The following is a 25,171-nucleotide window of genomic DNA, read 5'->3' as shown; positions in this document are numbered from 1 at the left end:
ACTGAGAGAGCGTAGTTTAAATATTATATATCTAGATGTGAAATGCTTACAATTAACAAAGCTGCATTAATAGTTATAAAATATTATTCATTTGAAATGTATTCTAACATACCTATAAACGTGACAAATTTTTGTATGCATAAACTAATGTCGACTGTAAGAAATAATTGCTTGTACTATGATTAATTGAATACGTTAACATCTACGAAGATTGTATTTATTAGGATCCATAAGTCTTAAGTTAGCGTGAGTCAAAAACTAGCTGCGTAACTCTCTTATTAAAGCATATTTTTCTGTTTCTTCAGTGTGCTGACTCGCAAAAGGCCATGACCCAGCAATTGTTCTTTTATCCGTTTTATGTAACATTGCTAGTTTTTCTCATCCGCATGCTAGCTGCTTTATTATAAAGTTATACGCTTTGCAACAAAATATGGACACTTTCAAGGACATTGAACCACGGAAAAGAGAACTCTTGACCCGAAGAACGTGCCAGAGAATGAAGTAACCCCGGATGTGCCACCTACGAAAAACATCAATTATGAAGACCAATCAAAATGTTATAAACTATAGTGAAATGACAAGTGCATTACTTAATGTATAATTTGATAGGTTACAGATAGTGGGCTGTAGTGACTATCCAATAGAATTTTGGGGGAATGTATTATGAAAAAGGGATAAAAACCCATGACACAGGAGACTCGGGGAACTAGGTAGGGAATGATATTGATTGCATCCAGAGACTCTGTCACTTTGTTTGTTGACTTGAGACTTAATAAAACCATCCTCACCCTTAGTCGCCCCATTGCACTTTCTTCCTTATGAGGGAAGTGTCCCCTGCCCTTAGACTAGATAGACTGACGGCGATTCAACTGATGTCCTGAAGACGAAGACTGATCCTGTATGCTGACCTATCCCGAGGAGGGTAATTATGACTGTTGCTATTGAAATTCGTTTATTTGCCTTCCTTTCTAGGTACCAACTGCTGTATTTTTGATTAGTGGTCTTAGTTAGATGTTTTCCAAATGTATGTTCTAAATTGTTTTGCATGAAGCCCAACATGCTGATGCTAATTAGTGGCTAGATGAGGCATCCACCTTGACTGACGTAACTGACATGACTGACGTGGTGCAATGCTGAACTAAGACATATATGAGGTTTTATGCATTTTGATTTGTTTACCTTCACATTACTGTCTTATGTTTGTGATCTTTGCATTGTTGAAACCTTATCATAGCTGCCGCATTGTGACTATACTCTTTTTGGTTTTGAGATTAATACATCTGCTATTAGATTGTAATCAATAGGGAATAAAATTCACAAAACTTCAATAAGGTGTGGTTATTCATGACTGAAAGGTCATGGTTGCATTAACGATCTTAACTAATGTCTAAATTGAGATATATTGTGGTGATATATGTTGACAATATTATTGATATATTGCTTGATATATTGATCAGTTACCTCGTCTTACGGTGTCTCACCACTGGGTCCAAAGATTCATCGGCCTAAAACAAGTCCTAAAATGTATAAATTAACATAGAAGGACACGTTATCACATGAATCCATAAAGGACACAACAATTTTGTAGCAATTAACAAAAGGGTCTTGGTCTATCAGCATTCCTTCGTGAACCAAGAAGCAAACTTGAGGACATCTCAACTTGAAGCACCAACTCCCACCTCTGATTCCAAAAGTTACCTTAAAGAGTCAAACAATTGACTTGCGAACCCCTCTAAAGCTCCCAACAATTACATTTGCGTATGCAGCAGTCATTTCTGAAAGTTCTAAGAGGCCCTCTTTCAATGTTAGATGTAAAGCGTTGTTGTCCCCCTCTGTTATATTAATTAGAGAAATGTCCATCAACCAACTCCAGAAACTATGGGACAACATTATGTACTCAATTTGGCACCTGGATGAACCCCTGTAGAACATGAAGGCCCTGTCCATGTTGGAAAGAGACCTGCCATTACAAGCATGTGATCTATGAGCAATCGTAAGTGATGACAGTTGTGAAGCTACAGCAGAACTATAATTTGGAGCAGGAGAACGCATTTTTGGAATAGCCAAAGCTGCATCCTCATATTCAGTAATTAACATGATAAGGTTGGATAGCTCCTAAATAGTATTTAATTCTAATTAGTTAATAGAGAATGCCTTTCTGAAGTATCTTCTTTCTCTTCCACAGAGTAGTCCATCACATGCATGCCACTCAGAATTAGGGGTCCCGCTAATTTGTAACCTAGTTAAAACCCAACTGATTTTGCTATGGCACAAGATACGGACTTCTGAGTACACCAAGCTTAACCAAAAGATTATACAGGGTTGTCTTAGGTCTTCTAATGTAGGAAAAGTAAAATGGTTGGGTTACATAAACATTTTTCATGAGTGATCTAGGACACCCAGGCTACTACTATAAACCAGAAACACTACGAGCTGTCACAAGGAAAAACCTGCACAATGACTGCTTGTCACATTTAGAAGAACTAAGTGTAACTGCTGAACTTCTTAAGCCAAGTGTTCTTTAGAAAACAGTTGATCCTAACCTCACCTGGGATGCAACTATATCTAAATGAGATGAGCAATGAAAAGCACAGATTTGCTTTGACAAGGTTTAGGCTAGATCTTTTCCATCACCTGGTGAGTTTTCACACCACAACGACTGGTCGAGGCCTATGGCCAAATGCCCGTGTGACACGGCTACTAAGCAAAGTTCTTTCCATACACTTCTATTCTGTTCATTGCTTAACTTGCCAAGAAAGATACTTCTGCAGCCATTACTGAGATCCATGAACTTGATACAATGTCGACCAGCTTATTACAGTCTTTGCCAGCCATATACATTTGTAAAATCAAGTCCAAATTCCTTTGGGCTATCCTTAGACACAGAAAAATAATACATTTCACTAGTGACTGAGAAATAAATTCTATAACTATAGTCATATGAAACCTTCTGGGTGATCTTAATCATTTTACTGTTTTATTTCTTGTGTTTTTATGATATTATTCTGAACAGACATATTTTATTTTTATTTTTAATATTTTTAGCACAGCTTTTAACTACAAAACCTTGTATTTGACAGTTTTAATTGTCCCCACACCACCCATTCTACCGGAGTCTCAATGCATTTTCTTATAAGTTTGGTTTGTGGTTAATGTATTGCTTTTGTTTTCTGTATGTAAGCTTTTATGGCAAACTTCTGTAGAATAAAGCTTATTTGATTTGATTTAGTATTTAATTCACCGACCAGGATAAACTTAAAATTATGTGACAAGGACTCCAAATGATTATCTAAAACGTATGTTGGAGAGGACCTGTTATAAGTAACACTACATTTATATATTTTAGAAATATAAAAAATAATCCCCTTACTAACCTTTAGTGATAGCCCTAAGATGTCAAGTATCTCAATAAAAAGCTGACTAATAGCACAATTAAGTGAAATTTCCACCCAGATTAAAAAGGCACCAAGAGGGATGGCATTACAAGGATGGAAGTGAGTCAACTGAATAGGTAACAAAAAACAGACCTATGTAGTCTTTCTAATCCCAGGTCTCTGAAAAAAAGACAGATGAAAGGAGTCAATTAAGTCAGCCCATAATGGATCTGCCAACTTACTACATATCCCAATGAGGTTGAAAGAGAGAATCTGCACTGACCAGATATTGTAGATTGCTCAATAGCAGTACCCGTCAACTGAGCATTACCTTCAAAAGCAGCATTTACCTGTAATATCTGGGGTGCAGTATTTGCATTACTGAAAATAGGCACAGAGGGACCCGAAGAGGGTATAAAAACTGGACTGCACAGTCTATCTACCCCACTTAGAGACTATCTCCCCTGGCACACCAGCTCCCTAAAGAGCAGAGAAACCAGAACAGCCTTTACCTTTGCTAAAGGCAAGCTGTATTCCTATACTAGTAGTGCAAATGTCACATGCTTCAATTTGCAAATAGTCCATCTATAAATTCCCTGGAGCCCACCACAACCTCTGTGATGTTGCAAGGGTCAGACTCCCAGGGACTTCTACAAACATGCATGACATTTCGCCTTATGATACACTTACATTTGTAATTGCCTTTCAGCCAATGTATAGTTCTGTTGTGTAGGGACTCTCTACTCACAAAACATACATTTTCCAATGTTGGGAAATTGATCTGCTTAAAACTATGGTGACTCTTCCTAGATCAAGCCTGTGGGGAAATGTTCCGTAAGTAAAACCATGAGGAGTCCCTCTCAGTGACCTATGCTGTGCCCTCTCTGGAAGAAAAGTGGAGAAAGGGCCACAGTCAATGATATCTCTGTATCAAACTTCACAATATGGTTCAATACATTTAGTAACACTTCTGTCACCCTCCCCAAGGATTAGCCCTCCTTTCTCAACCTGTCACTTAGCAAACTGATGGGGGTAGGTAGAGTAACCTTGCTATGACCCGAGGGCACCCAGATCGTTCCTTAGTCTACTCTGCTGCGCATCCCCAGAACTAGGTTGAGGTGGGGCAAGGGCATATTAGGACCAGCTTTATTATGCTGTAACTGTGTTAAAAGTTGGATGACTACGATCAATTTAGGTTCTAATAATTCAGTCTTACTTTTCATACCAGTCACTTCTTCATGCAAAGCTGAAACAATTTCATACAAGTTAATTGTTGTGGCATGGGACAATGCAATGATATTAGCCTCCTCTCTCCCTCCTCTCTCCCATGTGCAGGCTTCGATGATTCTCCCTCAACGATTCCAACTAGTGGAGTGAACCTAGTAGGTCAAACCACTTCTGGTTCAAAGGGGGTGTTGTGTCGAGGACTCATTAGATAGTTCTTCATTTATGTTTTCTGGTTGTGAATACACCAAGTTTACAGGGTTTTACTTTTGCTTTCTCGTGACCGCTCAGTCTTTTTTCTGAAAATATTGGGTATTATGCTTTTTTGTACTCTTCTCAGTATCCTGAGTCAAGGAATGTACAGCGATTCAATATACTCTCAACCACCTCTATCAAATCATCAATGTGGCTGAGGGTACATGGATTCCCTGCTTTCCTGGCACACTTTTTGGGTTATTTGTGGTCGAAGCACCAGTTTCACCACGATTGTATTAGATCCTAAAATTATGACAGCCCTTTCCCCCGATAGCCAGTAAGGACCAAGGTACTACAGGTCTATGCTACTCCCCACACACCAGCTGTTAACTCCCATGTCCTTACTAAAAAGACCTAACACAGGGAGAAACTAAGCCTATGTTCTGTCGTGGCTCTCACTAAGCAGAAGGGGTGGGGCAGCGCGCAGTAGGGGAATCAAATTAAAAATAATAAAAACATTTTTTTTTTAAATCACTTACCTTACCACGGCGTGCCACTCCACTCCTCCGTCTCCTCACTGCAGCCTGGTTTGCTCCAATCCTGACGCTGCTTAGAGCTTGGCCAGGCAGAGTGGGAGCCTGTGCAGGATCTCTCCAGCCCAGCAACTGTGTCCCTGGGCTGGAGAGAGCCCTGTGCGCACGTGTGTTTGGCTGGCCCAAGACAGCCGGCCAAACATAGTTGTGCAGTGAGGGGGAGTGCCGTGCACTACCCCTCATTGCTCGTCACCCCCATGGCCCCACCCCTTTTTTCCAAAAAAACGATATTAAACACAGTTTATGGTTGTTTTATGGGGAAAGGTTTGCAGCTGCCGCATTAGTAGCATTTGGTTTACAGGTCCTGGGCACACCTGGTGCACGCTACTAGGGACATAATAGTAAATCAAATAAGCCAGTCCTGAAGAACGCAATCACCAATACAGATTACACAGGGAGCACTTGCAATTTAGCACTGGCTAGCAGTGGTAAAGTGCCCATAGTCCAAAAGCCAGCAAAAATGAAATTCAGCACAGAATCAAAAACAGGAGGTCAGAACCAAAAAGACGGGGAAACCACACCAAGAACTGACAGGTCTAACAACCAGATACCAATGTAACAAGGGAAGATGATATGCATCAGTTCCTATTGGTGCATACGGGCCTGCTCTCAGTCCGGACTTTACCCTAGGCACGCATGCGTCCAACGCGGTGGCTTGGGACAAGTGCTATGAGCACCCTGAATCACAGTAGAGATTGACGGGATCTCCCAGATGGGATGTCACAAAGCCAGCCTGTGCCCTGCGCCATGCACATACAAGGTATGCCCTGCCGCTGCACAGGCTAGGGGCCAAGGCCCGGGGAAGTAGCAGTCCACAGGACCAGATTTTGAGTTACCTTTTTTCTCTTTTGTTTTGGGTATTCTATGACATTTCTTTCAAAATGCCAACTGTGTGTCACTCAAGTTGAACTGCTGAAGTTCAAAGCCAAATAATTCTGAAATGTTGTTTCACAGTTTCTGTCCAGGCTCCATCCTGGAAGACTAAGAACATGGTAAGTATGAACATGAGTGAAATACTCAGCTTCTTCCAAGATGTCCATTGGTCTCACGTGAACAGGAAGTCTTGAAAGATTTGTGGCCATTCCTGCAGGACCAGCATTTTCACTGTGGATGAGCTATAAAACAGATGCAGATAAATCTGCTTTAGTTTGAAAGCAAAGAAGCCGTCTCAAAATGGGACCATAGTGCTTAATATGCAAAAGACAGAAGGAACATATTAAGCTTCATACCAAACTGGAACACTCACTTTGCCATTAGTGGAGCAGGAATGGACTTGAGAAAAGTAGCGCATCTCATAGGATGTTGGTCACAGTATATAGATACAAATATATATATAAATATATTCACATGACAAACCAAAGGTTACATGGACATCGTTTTAGTGAGATTCTGAATTTATTTGCGCAACACCATAGAAATTCAGCACTTATAATTAGAATTAATTCTAGTAACTATAACTCACGCCCTAAGGTAACTATAACTTGCAAACCCGCGAACGAATCAAAAATCAACATTGAAATCAAAATCAAATCAAAAATGAAAAATAGATGACAAATTCATCAGCCAACAGTATTGTTATATGTTTTTAAACAATAATAATTATGTAATGTCATAACTTTGGATCATGCGGACAGCATGGCCATGATGGTCATGGAATCTATCTGCAGCACAGTGGGGAGCTCCAAATAAAAACCTCACAGTTTATCCTACATTTCTCATGTTTTCTCCCTCTGAAGGCCAGATTTGTTCCTGGGGGAAGTCAGAGAGGTAGAAGAAAATACAGAGTCCCTGTGGCCCACTTTAGCAACTGTGAAAGTGAATGGGCATTGCCGTGTCTGCGGAAAAATTGGAGATCAGGACATGGAGCCACAGAGGAGGGTTAGCAGGATAATTCCCTCAGTAAGGCCACTGACTGCTGTCCCCACCTCGCTTCACTTCACATAGTTTTCCTCCACAATAACAGGATATCAGTGTCCTCCCATAGTGAGTCGCAACAGAAGCTACAACAGGAGAACACCTGAAGCGGCCCCCAGGCAGTGTGGTGACAGTGGAGTAGTTGTTACGTCACTCCCTTCTGTCTATTGGTGATTTCCCCTAGAATCTGCTGCAGAAGTCAACTGAACAATTGGACAAAAGGGGCACAACTAAGGTGAAGCCAAAGGGTCTGAGAATAGGAGAGGGGACACAGAAGTCTGCTGTATCTGCAAACGTGAAAGAATCAACATAGGAGAGTTGTCACTGGACACAATGAGATCGGCCCTCTCTGAAACTCAGGCACATATGAAACAACTGAAGGAAGTCCTGGTGCTGTGACAAAAGGCAAATGATTCAGAAGGGTGGACATGTCACAATAACATAAGTGTGATTGGCCTACCAGAGCATGGTGAAGGCCCAAGTGAGGTACTTTATATAGAAAACTGGCTGGCCACTATAGTGTAGGGGGGCAAAACATCCACATTCTTTTCTGTGGAGCGGGCACTGAGAATTCCAAGCAGATGACCACCCTGGGCACCTTCCCGCTCCTAGGGATCCCATGCATGTTGAACTACCAGGACAGGTATAATATATCACCAAAGGTCCCTGGCAGGTGTATAACAGTACTACACTAAAGATGTACAAAAACAATGAGAATCATTCACTGAGGTCAAACAGTGACCCCGGCAGTTAAATGTTAAAAATATGTTGTTGTTCCAGGTTTTGAATTTAAGATGGAGAAAGATCTGTATTCTTTGCGTCACTCTGAGAGGCACGTCTGGAAAGCAAAGGGTGAGACATGACCAGCAGGCACTGATGGTGAGGGCTGGGTCCCTGGGCATACTAGATGGCACACTAATAGGAAACCACAAAGCATGCCTTATAAGGAGCAAGCAGTAAAAGAAAGAGCACAGATGGTGACAGAATTTGAGTGGAACAGGTAAATGTGGATGGGCCGGCACCAGGCTCTGAGGCATAAGTGACCCCTGACTGGGACTTAACAGATTTTTTTATTTTTTTAAATCTGTTTATTGATTTATGTCTCAAAACAGACCGGATATGAGTCCAGGTACAACATTACTGTGCACATAATTGTACAAACATAATTTAATACAACCCGTAGCAAGCAAAATACCTGTAGTCAAAGAACTAAAAGTGAGAGAAAAGGGAAATATAGGAACATACAGAAATGTAGTCTAGAAACTGCTCGTGAGAGATCCCACGCAGGAGGGCAGGGACATCCCCAATGGTGGGGCGGCCAGGAAGGGGGTAGAGACCGGAGGGGGGGGAGACACGTCAGGGTGGCAGAGGGGGCAACACGTCACAAATGCTCATAAAAGGGGTATAAACTGCTTCATGGTCTGGGCCAGGGAATGTATATATATATATATTTTTAGTTTTTTTTGTTATTTCTCCCCTTTTATGTATATGTTTACCAAAATGTGCAATTACAATGGTTGCCATTGTGTGAAATGTAAAGCAATATCTGTGTGGTACTTAGGTAACATCTTGGGCGTTTCCAATGTGTAATTCATGTTCTCCGCGCTACCCCATCTTGTGAGCATGTGTACCATATGAAGACAGAGCTGCTGGAGCATCAAGGTGGCCGAGTGTCATCTTTATTTTCTAATCGGATAATGAGGGAATCCTATGTGTCCACCCCTTTAATCAACACCCCTCTATCTTGGATAGAGTGCAGCATCTGACCCTCCACTCTAGTCCAATGCAACAGCTCACTCACCCATTGGTGCACGTCAGGCACACTTGGCGCCTTCCACTTCATCACCAGGAGGTGCTTAAATAACACAAACGCTAACTCGATGCATCTATGCACCTGTTTCCCACCTTTGGCTCTTGGGTGGATCCCCAGTAAACAGGATTCAGGTGTGGGAGATTGCGGATGATCCAGCCAATCAGCAGTCATTGAAGTTATGTTTTGCCATGCGCTCAGCACCGGGGAGCATTCCCATGTCATATGAAAGAAAGTGGCGTCAGGATCGCCACATCTTGGGAATTCCTGGCTGGTTTGAGGGAACATACGTCGGAGCCTGTGTGGATATAAGTATGTTTGGTGTAAATCATCAAATTGCGTGTATCAGAATTTAGGATTACACAAGACTTCATATGTCGAAGCAAGTGCTGTGTTCCATGCCCGCTGTGCCAGTGGCACGGCTAGAACCTCGTTCCACATGGCCTTCGCCTGTACCTGTGCCTGCTCCCAGCATGCCATCAAGGTTATATATATTTCCATATATATTACATTTTTTACCCAAACCGTCTAGTAATTCATGTACAATAGGGGCCATTGGGGTCTCACGTTCCCCGCATTTCCATGTGGAAGGTACTAGCTGGTGTAGAGCACCGTATGTTATGAACCAACCTTGTCCTAGATCGTGAGCACTTGCCAGTGCCGCGTAGGGCAGGAACTGACCCTCCTTGAAAATGTTTCCTATTGTTTGTATGCCTTTTGTGGGCCCAGCGGACAGTCTGTGCTGTCCGGCCAACTTCCTGATGTTCAGGATGGCCATCAGGGGGATCCTAGGTGAATATAGCGTAGTCCGGTTCCCCAGCGACACATATTGATGCCAAGTCCACCGAGCCACATTCAGTACAATATTGTTTAAATGCAGTGATCCGTCATGGTCCAGTAACCATCACAGCACATTAGTGTGACCCAGGAAAGTATGCACCATGAGCCTAGGGGGTCTTGCGACCAGCGCATAATCCAATGGATCTGCGCAGCTACGTAGTACAGCTCGTAATGCGGAGTGCCTAATCCACCCTGCGTCAAAGGTAAGTATATTTTGGCTAGGGCCACCCTTCGATGTCCATTACTCCACACCAAATCGGTCAACAGGCTAGCTAGGACTCTGAAAAAGCCAGAGGAAGAATCAGAGGCAGTGCAGAAAAATAATGCAGTAGCCGTGGGTGTATGATCATCTTTGCAATCGCCACTCTGCCAAACGGGGACAGTGGGAGTGAGCACCAAAAGGGCAAAGAGCCTCTAATGGACCTGATCGCTCACCCCAGATTGCCCTCATTAAGGTCTGTGACACCATGGTATATATTTATTCCGAGGTATTTGAAAGTGGTATAACACCACAGCAAAGCATAGGCCAAGGCGGTAGGTTGCTGAGACTACGGGATCAATCTAATCGGAAATAGACCAATAAGTCCAACAATCTAAGCAGGTCCGGAAGGGACTCAGTGTAGTTGCGCAAGTAGATCAGTGCATCGTCTGCATATAGGGAGACAAAGCGATATGTATTCCCATCCAGTATGCCCCATTCTGTAGCCATACTCTGCAGTCACGTAGCCAGTGGCTCAGTAGGCATCGTATGTTAATGAGGGTGTTGCAGCCAGGTATAAAGCTTGATTGGTCATAGTGAACCAGAGATGGCACCAACAGGAGTAGACGGTTAGCCAGCAACTTCCCCAACAACTTACAATCTAAATTCAATAGTGATAAGGAGCGATATGACCGGACGTCTAGTGGATCACGACCCAGTTTAGAGAGAACCACTATTACCGCTTCCTGTTGAAATTCTGGGAGTCGGCCTTCACTGAAGACCTCTTTTAACAGGTCCAGGTATGGTGTGAGTTCTGTGCGGAGAATGTACGGTAGTACTGGGCAGGCAATCCATCGCTGCCCGGAGCTTTATTGTGGGGTAATTGGCGTAAAGCTTGTTGAATCTCTTCTAGGTCTATGGGTTTCTTAAAGTCCTTCACCTGTGATACAGTGAGGCGAGTCAAATGGAGTGCCTTAAAAAAATCCTCCAATTTCTCTGATGGAGGGGGGACGTGCCATGTATAAAGCACTATAGTATCATTTGAAAGCTTTATTGATTTCTGATTGTGTATTAACTATGGCACCAGTATCTAGTCGGATGGCACCTATAGGAGTGCGCTACTGTTTGCTCTTCAACAACCAGGCTAGCAACCTGTTAGAGCAATCCCCCTCAGAATGCGTATGAACTACATAGTGGCGGTAGTCAAACTGCTGCAGACATGAACTGACCTCAGTCCGTTTCTCACATATCACACAAGATCTTCCAGCTTCACTGTACCTGATACTGCCCCACATTCCACCTCACGTAGCTCCTTCTCAGTCTTCTGCAGCTCACGAGTCAATGTGTGCCGCACCCGCCCAGCCACCAACACACACAGGCCCCTTACCACCACCTTGTGTGTGTCCCACTCAATGGCCCTTGAGGAGTATGTCCCCCTATTAAGTATAAAGTAAGAAGTAATATGCTCTGATAGTTCTTTGCGAAACGGGGGATCCAGCAACAGGCTCGGTTGTAAGCGTCAGGAGGGGACACGTGTGAGCATTCTACCCTATTGGATGGGAGCCATCAAAGGGCAGTGATCTGATGTGGTTTTTGCCAAGTATGTCGCACTGGTGAAAGTTTGTCTTAGCCCGTGAGAACTGGGCAGCAAATCTGTTCGGGTGTAAAGGCAATGAACCGGGGAAAAAAAGGAGTATTCCCTATCTAATGGCTATAAATACCTCCACACATCATTGAGTCTCTGCTCCAGCATCCAATACTGCAGCATTTCAGAGGTTCTCCTACTAGGGGCACCTGTGAGTGAGGGGTGAGATCTATCCATGTCTATGTGTGGTATGCAGTTTAGATCTCTGCTCCATATACTGGGCAGCAACGGGTCCCTTAGTAATTGTGAGGTGGTAGCTAAGAAAAATTCCCCTTGTTTTGCATTTGGGCGTATAATCCCACTATGACTAGTGGTCTCCCATCCAGAGCCCCCTCCAGTTAGACATATCTGCCCTCGTCATCTATTGTGTTGTGCACCACAGTGTAGGGAACTCCTGGAGCAATCCACACTAGAACCCCCTTTGCATATGCCGACATCCTGGTGCCATATACCAATCCAGACCATTTCCAACTAAGACTGCTCAGGTCTTCTGAGGTGAGGTATGTCTCCTGCAATATGGCTATATGTATTTTGTGGTGTTTAATATAGGCATGTATCCTGCTGCGCTTAGTGATGCCAGCCATGCCCGCAGGTTCCATGTCAAAATATTATATGTAGTCATACCGGTTTGTTTGCAGTAGAGCGTGGCAAATCATGCACTGCTGTGTAGTGATTCTGGATTGGAAGCAACCCAAACCACCTGACCTCCATCCCCCCCAGCACCTTCCATCCCCACTGATCGAGCAAGAAAAGGAACTATAAGTATAGAAGGAGTGTGAGAGAAAGAAAAACTTACAAAGCTAAGCCCAACTTGGAACGCTTTGGCACAACCGGTGCCGTTATAAACAACTGTTCAAACTTGTTCCGTTCGGAGACCCATGTTGGTGTGTGGAAGCGCAGATGGGAAAGATGTGTGGACCGCAGGTCACGGCCCGCTCCAGATAGTCTTTAATCCTGCGCAGTCTCAGGCACTCCACTGCCAACGAGGATCAAGAAGACCAGGTTGTCCCTGATGACGCGATCATGCAAGCCCACAGACATGGCTCATACCACAACCATAGTAAATCTGACCTCTTCCACCCACAGTCGTGAGGGCGAGCATGTGTCAATCTTTGTGCTCTACCATGAGGCTCTGTCCTATTAAATTACACCCTAGCCACAATAGTAGGCAGCTTCAAATATCATCAGCTGTGCGCGGGGAGAGATCCGGGCCACATATCAACTGAAAAGTAGCCGGCTGGAGCAGCTTTGTGGTGAGCCTGAGTCAGTGGCTCTAATCTCTCAGGGACTCAAGGATTGCATCCCCACAAATAAACGTGCCTCTTTTAAGACTTGTGCTTGATCATCTGCCACTTGTGATCTTGACGGGCGTGCCTCTGTCCCAGCTCTTTTCTTCCTTCAGGGACGGGGGATGATCCAACCCTCCTGTCTAGTGTCCTCTTTAGTTGTGTCCACCAAACCCTTGGCATGCAGCCAGGTCCAAGCATCCTCTGCGGTCGGGAAGATGAGGGTCCTCATCCCATCTATCACCCGGAGGCAAGCTAGGAACAGAAGTGAGTAAGTGATGTTGCTTTCACGTAGTAGTTGTTTAACTTTCGTGAACAAGGCCCATTTACGCTGTACTTCCCCAGTATAGTCAGGATACGCTGTAATGACACTGTTGTCCATTCATATGGGGCCTAGAGATCTGAATAATTGAAGGATCTGGTCCCTATTGCGTTAGTTGAGAAAACGTGCGATTAGTGGTCGGGGCGCGGCGGCCTTCCCGGCACCCGATGAGCCAGTTCCACCACCAGCGATGAGAGTGCATTGTGCATCAGCACTGTGTCTTTCAGCCAGTGTTCCAGGAACACTTTGGCATTAGGTGACTGTACTTGTTCCGGGAATCCTAGGAACCTGATGTCATTCCGTCGCGAACGGCCCTCTGCATCTTCTGCCCTGCGCTGCAGATGGATGATCTCCTCCTCCATTCGCTGTATATGAGTTTTCATGTTGACAATGTCAGGTCAAGCTGTGCTGAGTGCTGTCTCAGTGAGGCTGACTCTATCTACTAGCTTACAGTGATCATGCAAAGTAGGTTTACTTCCAGTGCCAGTGAGTCACTTTTCCCCTCCAACAAAGTTTTAGTGTCCATTACCATCTGTAGTAACTTATCAAACTGTGTTGAGTGAAAGAGCAGTGTTTCGCTCACTTGAATTAGGGTGTTGGCTTGGACATCCGTTTAACCCACAGGGGGAGAAATATCACCTTCGACGTTGTGTGGAACCTTGGTTGGTTTTGGCTTAACCATGTTCGCACGCGGTGGTGCTCTCCAGCAAATCTGTGCACTGGCCTGGCCCCACACCAAGGACTGGACCCCCGATGTAATCTACAGCGAAATATGCGCTCCTGTGCCAATTTAGACCACTTGTCCTCGGGTCAATGCAGGATGGTCCCAGGATCTATTCCCTCCGTGTCCCGGGCGGGTCTCCTCGACACTCGGACCCCCGCGCAACACACCCCAACGGAAGGCCCAGCTGATGGCACAACGCTTCTTGGGGACACCGTATGTCCTTTGACGAAGCTATAAAATAATTGTAGACTGTGCAGCTTGGTGTGCGGGATATCGCTATCCCTCCTCATGACCATAGTGCTATGTTTGCTGTAATGGTGGTGCTTAGTACTCACTGTTCTATGGGCATAGTGTCCAAGCAGGACACAGACCCGCCAATATGGGGGGTGGGAGATGGGAGCCCCCGGCACTGCTATCCATCATATGTGCTGCTATTGAGGGCCGGTAAGCTCTATCTACTGAAGAACAACCCTACTCTGTGCTCCACTTTGTTCTAGCTCCTCTGTTGAATCTGCAGCCACACGGTAGTACCAACAGAGTCTTTACTTGCTGCCGACTCCGCAGTCACCCCAACCAAGCAACCAGGGGTCCAACCAGCTCAGCACTGCGCTGCACTCCCAGGGAGGTTCTTTATAGTCTGTTCAGGCCCTCCATCATCCTCCAGAGCATCAGCGCGCTGTCCCGATCACCACTCATCCTCCACATGACCAATCGGTACTCGCTGGGCCTGCAGCACGTCTGGGCGGTCCAGTGTGGTCTAATGCTCACCCAAAGCCGGATACTCTTCTGCTTCTCGCCCGGGCGGGGACCTTCCACGTTCCTTCCTGGGCCCGCTTGGCCCCAATAGGCCCCTGGCAAGCATCGCCGACGCCACACAGCAGACGGCTCCACCTTCTCCTGGCCACGTCTCACTGCCTTGTGGAGGGCCCTGATGCGCACGGGCCAGATCTCAGGGTCTGTGCCTTTAGGTAGGCAGTGTGCTGCCATCGAGCATTTACCAGCCCCTTTCCATCCAGGGGAGCAACGCGCACCCAAAAACAGGCGCCAGGACCACGCAGGGCTGGATATTTGTCAAATATTTATCGGGGAGCGAGCAGAGCTCTTACAAAGCATTGGCTCCGGCCGCCATCTTGGCAACACCCCCCCCCAACAGGACTTAACTGATAACCTAGTAGAGACCTTGCAATATGAATTGGACTTAACTGATAACCTAGTAGAGATCTTGCAATATGAATTGGATGGTTACACAGTATTCCCTCTGTATTCCTAAAAGCCAGGAAAAAACTATGAGGTCATGTATGTTCACGACATATCGTAATATAAGCATTGAGGCATGGGGAATAATATTGAGGCAAGGGGACATTTTTAGTGTTCACACTTAGGTGGACAGTCATACTGGCACCTCCCACAGTTCCAAGAGCTCTAGGAGGAGAAGATTATTTGCACATGTATAAGGTAGGGTGTGTTTTTCTGAGTGAGTTTGAACACATAGGGTGGGTGTTTAAGGGATTCATTAGACACAGGTTGTCCTACACGGGCCATGCTCATGGGGCTTTCGATGTGGTTCCACGGGGAGGGGATAAGAAAACAGGGAGAGGGGAGTTTATCTGAACAGAGGACAATGCACTGCAGCCTTGACACTAATGGCTAGATGGCACTTAATAAATGTAAACTTTTGACATGGAATCTGCTGTGTATGGCTGCACACACCAAGCAAAATCAGATATATTTCTTTCTAAGACATAGACAAGTGTATTTCATTTGCCTCCAAGGGACCCACCTGATGATGGGGAACTTCAGAAACTGACTAACAGATGGAGGAGTAGGGTGTATGAGACCACTTATTCTGGATTCAGTAGAGGACTGCTTATTTGGATGTCCCCGGGGGTATCATTCACAACTCGGCACTGTAGACTACACAAGGAGGGCAGTTTGTGGTGATGTAGAGTCCCTTCAATGGCAGGCTGCTTGCCCAGGTGGTGGTGTATGTCCTGAATGCTAACCAAGCCCCCGACTTCTCACCACTCAACCCAGCACTACTCTACAGCATACAGACAGACTTCAATAGTGTCCAAGATTTTGGACCTTGCCAAATCCTCACCACCAGTATCGGGAGCACAATCCTTTGCAAACACACAAATGGTTTGACTACAAATACACAGGTAATAGATGTCTGAATCCAGGGATGTTAGATATGACAGCTCTAGGGTGGTCACCCCTAACTTTTTGCCTGCCTCCATCCACTTTTTGACACTGTTTCTGCTAGTTTTAGGACTCTGCACACTTTACTACTGTTAACCAGTGATAAAGTGCATATGCTCTCTCCCTTCAAACATGGTGACATTGGTTCATACCCAATTGGTTTATTTAATTTACCTATACGTCTCTAGCAAAGTGCACTACATGTGCCCAGGGCCTGTAGATTCAATGCTACTAGTGGGCCAGCAGCACTGATTGTGTCACCCACAAAAGTAGCCCCTTAACCATGTCTCAGGCCTACCACTGCAAGGCCTGCGTGTGCAGTTTCACTGCCAATTCGACTTGGCGTTTCAAAGTACTTGCTAAGCATTACACTCCCCATTTTCTACATATAAGTCACCCTTAAGGTAGGCCCTAGGTAACCCACAGGGCAAGGTGCTATGTAGAGAAACGGTAGGACATGTACCTGTGTAGTTTACATGTCCTGGTAAAGTAAAACTCCTAAATTCATTTTACACTGCTGTGAGGCCTGCTCCTTTTATAGGCTAGCATTAGGGCTACGCTCATATACTGTTTGAGTGGTAGATTCTGATCTGGAAGGAGTAACAAGGTCATACTTAGTGTTAGAAATGGGGTCTTTGGTTGACAGTCAGGTTACCCCCTGTTCAAGCAAGGACCCTCACTCTAGCCAGGGTAAAAGAGAATCACCCTCAGCTAACCCCTACTTACCCCCTTGGTAGCTTGGCAGAGCAGTAGGCTTAACTTCAGAGTGCTAGGTGTAAAGTATTTGTTCCCACACACACAGTAACTTAATGAAAACACTACAGAATGACACAACACAGGTTTAGAAAAATAGGAAATATTTATCTAAACAAAACAAGACCAAAACGACAAAAATCTACAATACAAAAGTCAGGTTATTCAATTAAAAAGCAAAAAGAGTATTTATGTAGTTTAAAACACACACTAACACTGTTAGTGTAAAAACGTACCTTGGGTGCATCAGAAATAACCCTGCACGGGCTGGTGTGTATCAAAAAGGGATTGCCTTGAGTCGATTCCACTCATGAGCGTTGTTTTTACACGCCCAGAGGTACTTGCGTCGGAAATCCAGCCGCGCGATGATCCAAAAACCATGCAGGGCGGGCTTCGATCTCCGAGTCTCCGTCAGCGATGCTGCGCCTCATTTCTCCAGCTCTGTGCATTGATTCTTCAGTCACATTTCCGGCGAGCATCGATTTTTAGCCGCAGAGCCGGCGGTGCGTCGTTTCTTCAGCCGCAGATCGGAGCTGCGTCGATCTTTTCCCCGCACGCCACTCTGTGCGTGGACTTTTCACTCTTGGGCTGCCAGCTTCTCCTTTCAGGGTCCTAGGAACTGGATGGGCACCACAGGGCAGAGTAAGAGTCTCTCCAGAGACTCCAGGTGCAGGCCGAGAGAAGTCTTTACTGTCCCTGAGACTTCAAACAACAGGAGGCAAGCTCTAAATCAAGCCCTTGGAGATTTCTCCTCAAGATGGAAGGCACACAAAGCCCAGTCTTTGTCCTCTAGCACAGGCAGAAGCAGCAACTGCAGGAGGGCTCCAGAAAGCGCAGTCACATGCAAGGCAGCTCTTCTTCCTCAGCTCTTAAGCTCTTCTCCAGGCAGAGGTTCCTCTTGGTTTCCAGAAGTGCTCTAAAGTCTGTGGTTTTGGGAGCACTTCTTATACACATTTTCCCCTTTGAGGTAGGCCTACTTCAAAGCAAAGTCTCTCTTGTTTGTGAAATCCTGCCTTGCCCAGGCCAGGCCCCAGACACTCACCAGGGGGTTGGGGATTGCACTGTGTGAGGGCAGGCACAGCCCTTTCAGGTGTGAGTGACCACTCCTTCCCTTGCTCCTACCACAGATGGCTCTTCAGGAAATGCAGATTACACCCCAGCTCCCTTTTGTCACTGTCTAGTGAGAGGTGCAACCAGCCCAACTGTCAAACTGACCCAGACAGGGAATCCACAAACAGGCAGAATCACAGAAATGGTATAAGCAAGAACATGCTCACTTACTAAAAGTGGCATTTTCAAACACACAATATTAAAATCAACTTTACTAAAAGATGTATTTTTAAATTGTGAGCTCAGAGACCCCAAATTCCACATGTCCATCCGCTCCCAAAGGGAATCTACACTTTAATCAGATTTAAAGGTAGCCCCGATGCTAACCTATGAGAGGGACAGGCCTTGGAACAGTGAAAAACAAATGTAACAATATTTCACTGTCAGGACATATAAAACACATTACTATATGTCCTGCCTTAACCATACACTGCACCCTGCCCTTGGGGCAACCTAAGGTCTACTTTAGGGGTGTCTGACATGTACGAAAAGGGAAGGTATAGGCCTGGCAAGTGAGTACACTTGCCAAGTCGAATTCCCATGTAAAACTGCACACACAGACACTGCAATGGCAGGTCTGAGACATGATTACAGAGCTACTTATGTGGGTGGCACAACCAGTGCTGCAGGCCCATTAGTAGGATTGGGCACCTCTACTGCACTTTACTAGGGAATTACTGGTAAATCAAATATGCCAATCATGGATAAGCCAATTACATACACATTTTGTTAAGGAGCACTTGGACTTTAGCACTGGTCAGCAGTGGTAAAATGCCCAGAGTAACAAAAACAGCAAAATCAGAGTCCAGCACACATCAACAACCTGGGGAACAGAGGCAAAACGTTAAGGGAGAGCACACTAAGGATGAAAAGTCTAACACTTAGGCCCTCATTACAACCCTGGCGGTAGGTGTTAAAGCGGCGGTAATACCGCCAACAGGCCGGCTGTAAAAAAATTGGAATCACGACCACAGCGGAAACTGCCAACACAGCCAGCCACTTTAACACTCCGACTGCCACGACGGTAGCAGCAGTAACCGGCAACAGCCAGGCAGAAGACAATGTACTGCCCACCCATTCACAACCTGCCCATCTGCCAGCTTTTCCGGGGTGGTACAATGCCATCAAAAGCACTGCAGAAACAGTATTTGGAAGGGAAACCACTCACCTCTTGACACTCAACGACGAACCAGGATGCCATGGAGCACGAGTTGCAGGTCCTGCCCATGCTGGTCTACCTCCTCATCTACCAGGAGTACGAACGCTGGCGGAGACGACCACGGTGAGTACTGTACCTAGCACACAGGGGAGGGTGGGAGGAAAAAGAGAGTGACACACACAAGCAACACGCAACACCCCCACCCTCACCCACAACACACAAACACATGTATCAACATTACATTTACACCCCGTAACCCCATTGAAGAATGCAAGGGCAAAAGGAATTGAGTGAAATCAGTGTTATTTTATCAATAGTCAGATGTACGTAATAATCAGAAAAAACTGTATTTACAAAAATATACAATATATACATAAGGTGGTACATTGTCCACTCAAAATGTCCGTGGGCCACTGGCCCAAAACGCACAGGCCAAGCCCACGGTCACCAAATGTCACACTAAAGAGATGCACTGTGCTGAACCCGGCAACCTTACTTCCCAATGAAAATACTGAAATCAAAGATGGGGAAGAATTTGAACATGATTGTCTTGAGGTGACTGAACTCTGTACCAAACCTCGCCCAGACATACAGGATACCCAGTTAAAAGAAAATGATTGCATTATGTTTGTTGATGGGTCCTGTCTAAGAGATTCAGCAGGAACATTGAGAGCCGGTTACGCAGTATGTACCATAACTGGCATTGTCGAAGCCTCCTGGCTCGAGAAAGTGTTTTCTGCACAAGTGGCAGAATTAATAGCTCTTACTAAGGCATGCCACGCAGCTGTAAATTTGAAAATCACTATCTATACTGACAGCAGATATGGATTTGGAATTGTGCATGATTTTGGCCAGCTCTGGTCACAGAGGGGTTTCATGACCTCCTCTGGTTCTCCTGTGAAAAACGGTGAACAAATAAGAGATTTGTTACATGCGATTCAGTTACCTCTCGAAGTTGCCGTGGTGAAGTGCAGTGCTCCCATCAGATCACAAGATTTTGTGTCTATGGGAAACAGCTATGCAGATCAAGTCGCAAGATTTTGTGCATTGAACTGTATATCATTTAAAGAGCAGTGGGAATTGTTACCACAAACTGAAAACGACACAAGTTTAAGTCTAGCATTACGAGTGGTTGATACCTTAGACGAACTGAAAACATTACAAAGTCGTGCTAGCAAAGAAGAAAAACGCTCCTGGCAGAGGATGCAATGTGTACAAAGATCAGATGATCTATGGGTTTCAGAAGAGGGAAAATTGGTTCTGCCAAATAGTCTTTTATCACAGTTTGCCCGGCTGTATCATGGCCAGGCACATCTGGGAAGAGATGCCATGATCAGGTCCTTTAGGATTGATTGGTTCAATCCAAAATTCAGACATGCCGCAGAAATCACTTGCCACAGGTGCGTCATCTGTCAGCAGATGAATGCTGGAAAAGGAACTGTGGTAACTTTGAGCCACATTGGGAGAGCTGGAGGTCCATTCAACAAAATGCAAATGGATTTTATCGAAATGCCTGTTTGTGGAGGATTGAAGTATGTGTTGGTGATTGTGTGTGTTTTCAGTCATTGGATTGAGGCATATCCCACACGTAGGAATGACAGTCTTACAGTTGCAAAACTACTACTCAGGGAGCTGATACCAAGATTCCGGTTTCCGGTTTCTATAGAATCAGATAGGGGGAGACACTTCGACAATGAGGTGATTAAACTTCTGTGTGCCACACTCAACATTGAAGAAAAGCTGCATTGTAGCTATCGCCCTGAATCATCAGGACTAGTTGAACAGATGAATGGTACTTTAAAATCAAGAATGGCAAAAATGTGTGCAGCTACAAACATGAAGTGGCCAGACGCCTTACCTCTAGTGCTGATGACTATGAGAAATACCCCAGACAAGAAGACGGGATTATCTCCCCACGAAATTCTCATGGGCAGAGCTATGAGATTACCAGCAGTACCTACAAATGCACTAGTGAATATTACAGATGATATGGTGTTGGATTACTGCAAAGGTTTGGCTGACGTAATTCGCTCTTTTTCTCACCAGGTGGAAGCTAACACGTTGCCACCGATTGGCGATCCAGGTCACTCTCTGCAAGCTGGAGATTGGGTGATTGTCAAGAAACACATGAGAAAATCGTGTCTTGAGCCGCGTTGGAAGGGGCCGTATCAAGTAATATTGACGACTACCACTGCTGTGAAATGTGCCGGAGTTCCCAATTGGATACATGCCAGTCATACGAAAAAGGTAACGTGTCCGGTTGAAGAAGAACTTGAAATTTCTGGCACGGCGACTTCAGGAGGAGAGGTCTCAGGGTCAGAAAACAGTCAAGAAGTAACTGAGACTATCGGAGAGCCCACTGAGAACAGCCTCGTCCCTCAAACTGTCAATGAGTTCGAGAGAGGTGACAGAGTGCCTATCTCAGTAGAGGCAGCAGGAGAACTAAGCCAAGGAGAAGTTCTCCCAGAAGTAGACGAGTACGGGTTAGAGTCCGAACCCAACATAGAACCAGAAGACGAAAGAGAAGGAGAAACTGTAGATACAAATCAAAACGTGTCAGAGTCTCCCGAACCAGTTGCAGGTCCGTCAAGAGGAAACACCATATCAAAAGAGGAGGGTGCTGTCCAACGTCCTGAAGGAAAACATCGAACCAAGACACATAGAGGCGATAATTGGCCAGACAAGTCACATCCTAAAATAAGAGAGGTATCGAATGACACAATAATAGAAGAAAGTGATACTTCACAAGTAGATGATCTGAGTGAAGGAGAACAACAAGGTGAACGAAGGTTAAAAAGAAAAAGAATAGCAAACAGAAGATATACAGGTCCTGAATGGGCATATGCTACAACCTCTGAATGGCAACAAGAATTCTTAGCATTTTGTTTTGATCGAGAAGTACCAGGCCAATACTACGGTACCTGAAGATATTCAAAGGGAAACTCGGCTAAAATTGAATTCATGAAAACTAAAAAAAAAAAAAAAAAAAAGAGAAAGAGACTTTAGAAACTACTGGAAGTGACACTAAAACCGAACTTGACTTTTAAAGAAACCTGATTACGACAAGCTGCTAACCGGAATCGACAAAAAGGGGTCCTGGAGTGAGTGAAGACGCTGTAATATACGCAAAGAGTTTATCATCAAGTTGATTTTTGATCTACTATACTGATTCTATACAAACATGGCTTACAATAGGAATAGTAGCAAAGGGAGTAGGGTGTGTGGTTGGTTAGGTCTTATAATAGGTGTTGTATGTGCAGTAATGATTGTGGGAATGCCATGGAGAGAGAAAGAAACTATTAATGCAACTTCGAAACCTGAAACTACCACTACTAAACTAACACAGTGGGAGAGATTTGAGCAAGATGCAAGACATATGCATGAAGGGACTAATGCAAAAGGAGAACTATCTACTAATGTCTTCTATCGCTTATTAAATGAGTATGTGGAAACCATGGATGCGAAAAAGTTTTATGTATGTACTAAAATTCCTTCATCTGTGCAGGAGGGAGTTACTTATCATAGCCTTCCTCTTACTTATGGAATTAGTTGCAGCTTGCTATTAACAAGATTCTATAATCAAGAGCATGTGCAATACTTTTATTCAAACTTGGATGTTGTGTTTTCTTTTGTGCCTGTGATTGAATTCCTAAATAGATTAGCAAAAGAGCATGATATAAAAATAGTTAGAGGATTCTTTGAGCCAACACTTACATTTGGAATTGCTTATGCACATCGCAACAATTTGACTTGCTTGCTGTCGCCGGTAGAAAAGAGCTTTTTAGATCACACAGATGATAGACGCAAGGCGTTAAAAGAAAGGTTAGAAAAAGGACTAGAAAAACGTACTTATGCAAATGATTATGCTTACACTGCAATCAAAACGCAAGGCAAATTAGCTATAGACGCATTACACGTAGGAAGGCTCTGTATATATAGGTAAAAATCTGATCAAGATAATATATTTGTGGGTACGAGTGAATGCAGACATGTGTTTTTGTTTCAGAGTAAATGGACCTTTATGTTAAATGGACAAGATCCAGCGATCCCTGGAATCTATTATATCTGTGGACTAAATGCATATTACTGTCTCTCTAAGGGATGGTATGGGACATGTTATTTGGGAATAGTGTTCCCAAGGATATAACAGATTGATGACTTAAAACAAATACCTAAAATGTCTGAATTGCAACATTCTAGACAAAAAACGAGAATCAGTGGCGGCTGTCATTGGTGATATATTTGGAGCTATAATCCCATCAGTAGGGGTTATCTTGAATTCTAGGAAAATTCAAAAGTTGTCTACTATAGTGGATAACATGTTGACAAACTTTACAGGAGCCATACTCCTGATGGATACAGAACTTGCTGCAGAAAGAGCTATGACTCTTCAAAATCGGCTTGCTTTAGACATTCTTTTAGCAAAGAGTGGAGGTGTCTGCAAAATGCTTAATGAATGTCATTGTTGCTCATTCATACCAGATAACAGTAAGAAAATTAGAAGCATGCTTACTAACCTTACTAGAGATGGTACAGACTTGAAGGATCTGAAAGAACCTGGTGTTTGGGAGAAATTTGGGAAAGGAATTGCCCGAGTGGGAAGCTGGTTTACCAACATTTGGAATGGGGTACTTGCAAAAATTATGATGGGTCTATTAATTGTTTTGGTTTGTCTATTAGGATTATGGGGGGCATGTAAAATCAATGACAAAGTAAATAGAAATTGGACTAAAAGAGCCCGACGAAATGAAGAAAGTGAAAGAGAGAAAATGTTCAATGAAATATGGGAAAGCTCACATAAAGGGCAAGATGTTGAAATGCGTATTATGCGCAAGGTGAAAAATTAAGATAAAAAAAAAATTGTGTGATGACGAGCATCATCAGAGGAGGGACTGAGAGAGCGTAGTTTAAATATTATATATCTAGATGTGAAATGCTTACAATTAACAAAGCTGCATTAATAGTTATAAAATATTATTCATTTGAAATGTATTCTAACATACCTATAAACGTGACAAATTTTTGTATGCATAAACTAATGTCGACTGTAAGAAATAATTGCTTGTACTATGATTAATTGAATACGTTAACATCTACGAAGATTGTATTTATTAGCATCCATAAGTCTTAAGTTAGCGTGAGTCGAAAACTAGCTGCGTAACTCTCATATTAAAGCATATTTTTCTGTTTCTTCAGTGTGCTGACTCGCAAAAGGCCATGACCCAGCAATTGTTCTTTTATCCGTTTTATGTAACATTGCTAGTTTTTGTCATCCTCATGCTAGCTGCTTTATTATAAAGTTATACGCTTTGCAACAAAATATGGACACTTTCAAGGACATTGAACCACGGAAAAGAGAACTCTTGACCCGAAGAACGTGCCAGAGAATGAAGTAACCCCAGATGTGCCACCTATGAAAAACATCAATTATGAAGACCAATCAAAATGTTATAAACTATCGTGAAAGGACAAGTGCATTACTTAATGTATAATTTGATAGGTTACAGATAGTGGGGTGTAGTGACTATCCAATAGAATTTTGGGGGAATGTATTATGAAAAAGGGATAAAAACCCATGACACAGGAGACTCAGGGAACTAGGTAGGGAATGATATTGATTGCATCCAGAAACTCTGTCACTTTGTTTGTTGACTTGAGACTTAATAAAACCATCCTCACCCTTAGTCGCCCCATTGCACTTTCTTCCATATGAGGGAAGTGTCCCCTGCCCTTAGACTAGATAGACTGACGGCGATTCAACTGATGTCCTGAAGACGAAGACTGATCCTGTATGCTGACCTATCCCGAGGAGGGTAATTAT

This window comes from Pleurodeles waltl, chromosome 2_2, assembly GCF_031143425.1.
Source record: "Pleurodeles waltl isolate 20211129_DDA chromosome 2_2, aPleWal1.hap1.20221129, whole genome shotgun sequence".
Taxonomy (NCBI): domain Eukaryota; kingdom Metazoa; phylum Chordata; class Amphibia; order Caudata; family Salamandridae; genus Pleurodeles; species Pleurodeles waltl.
Note: the sequence above shows the minus strand (reverse complement) of the source record.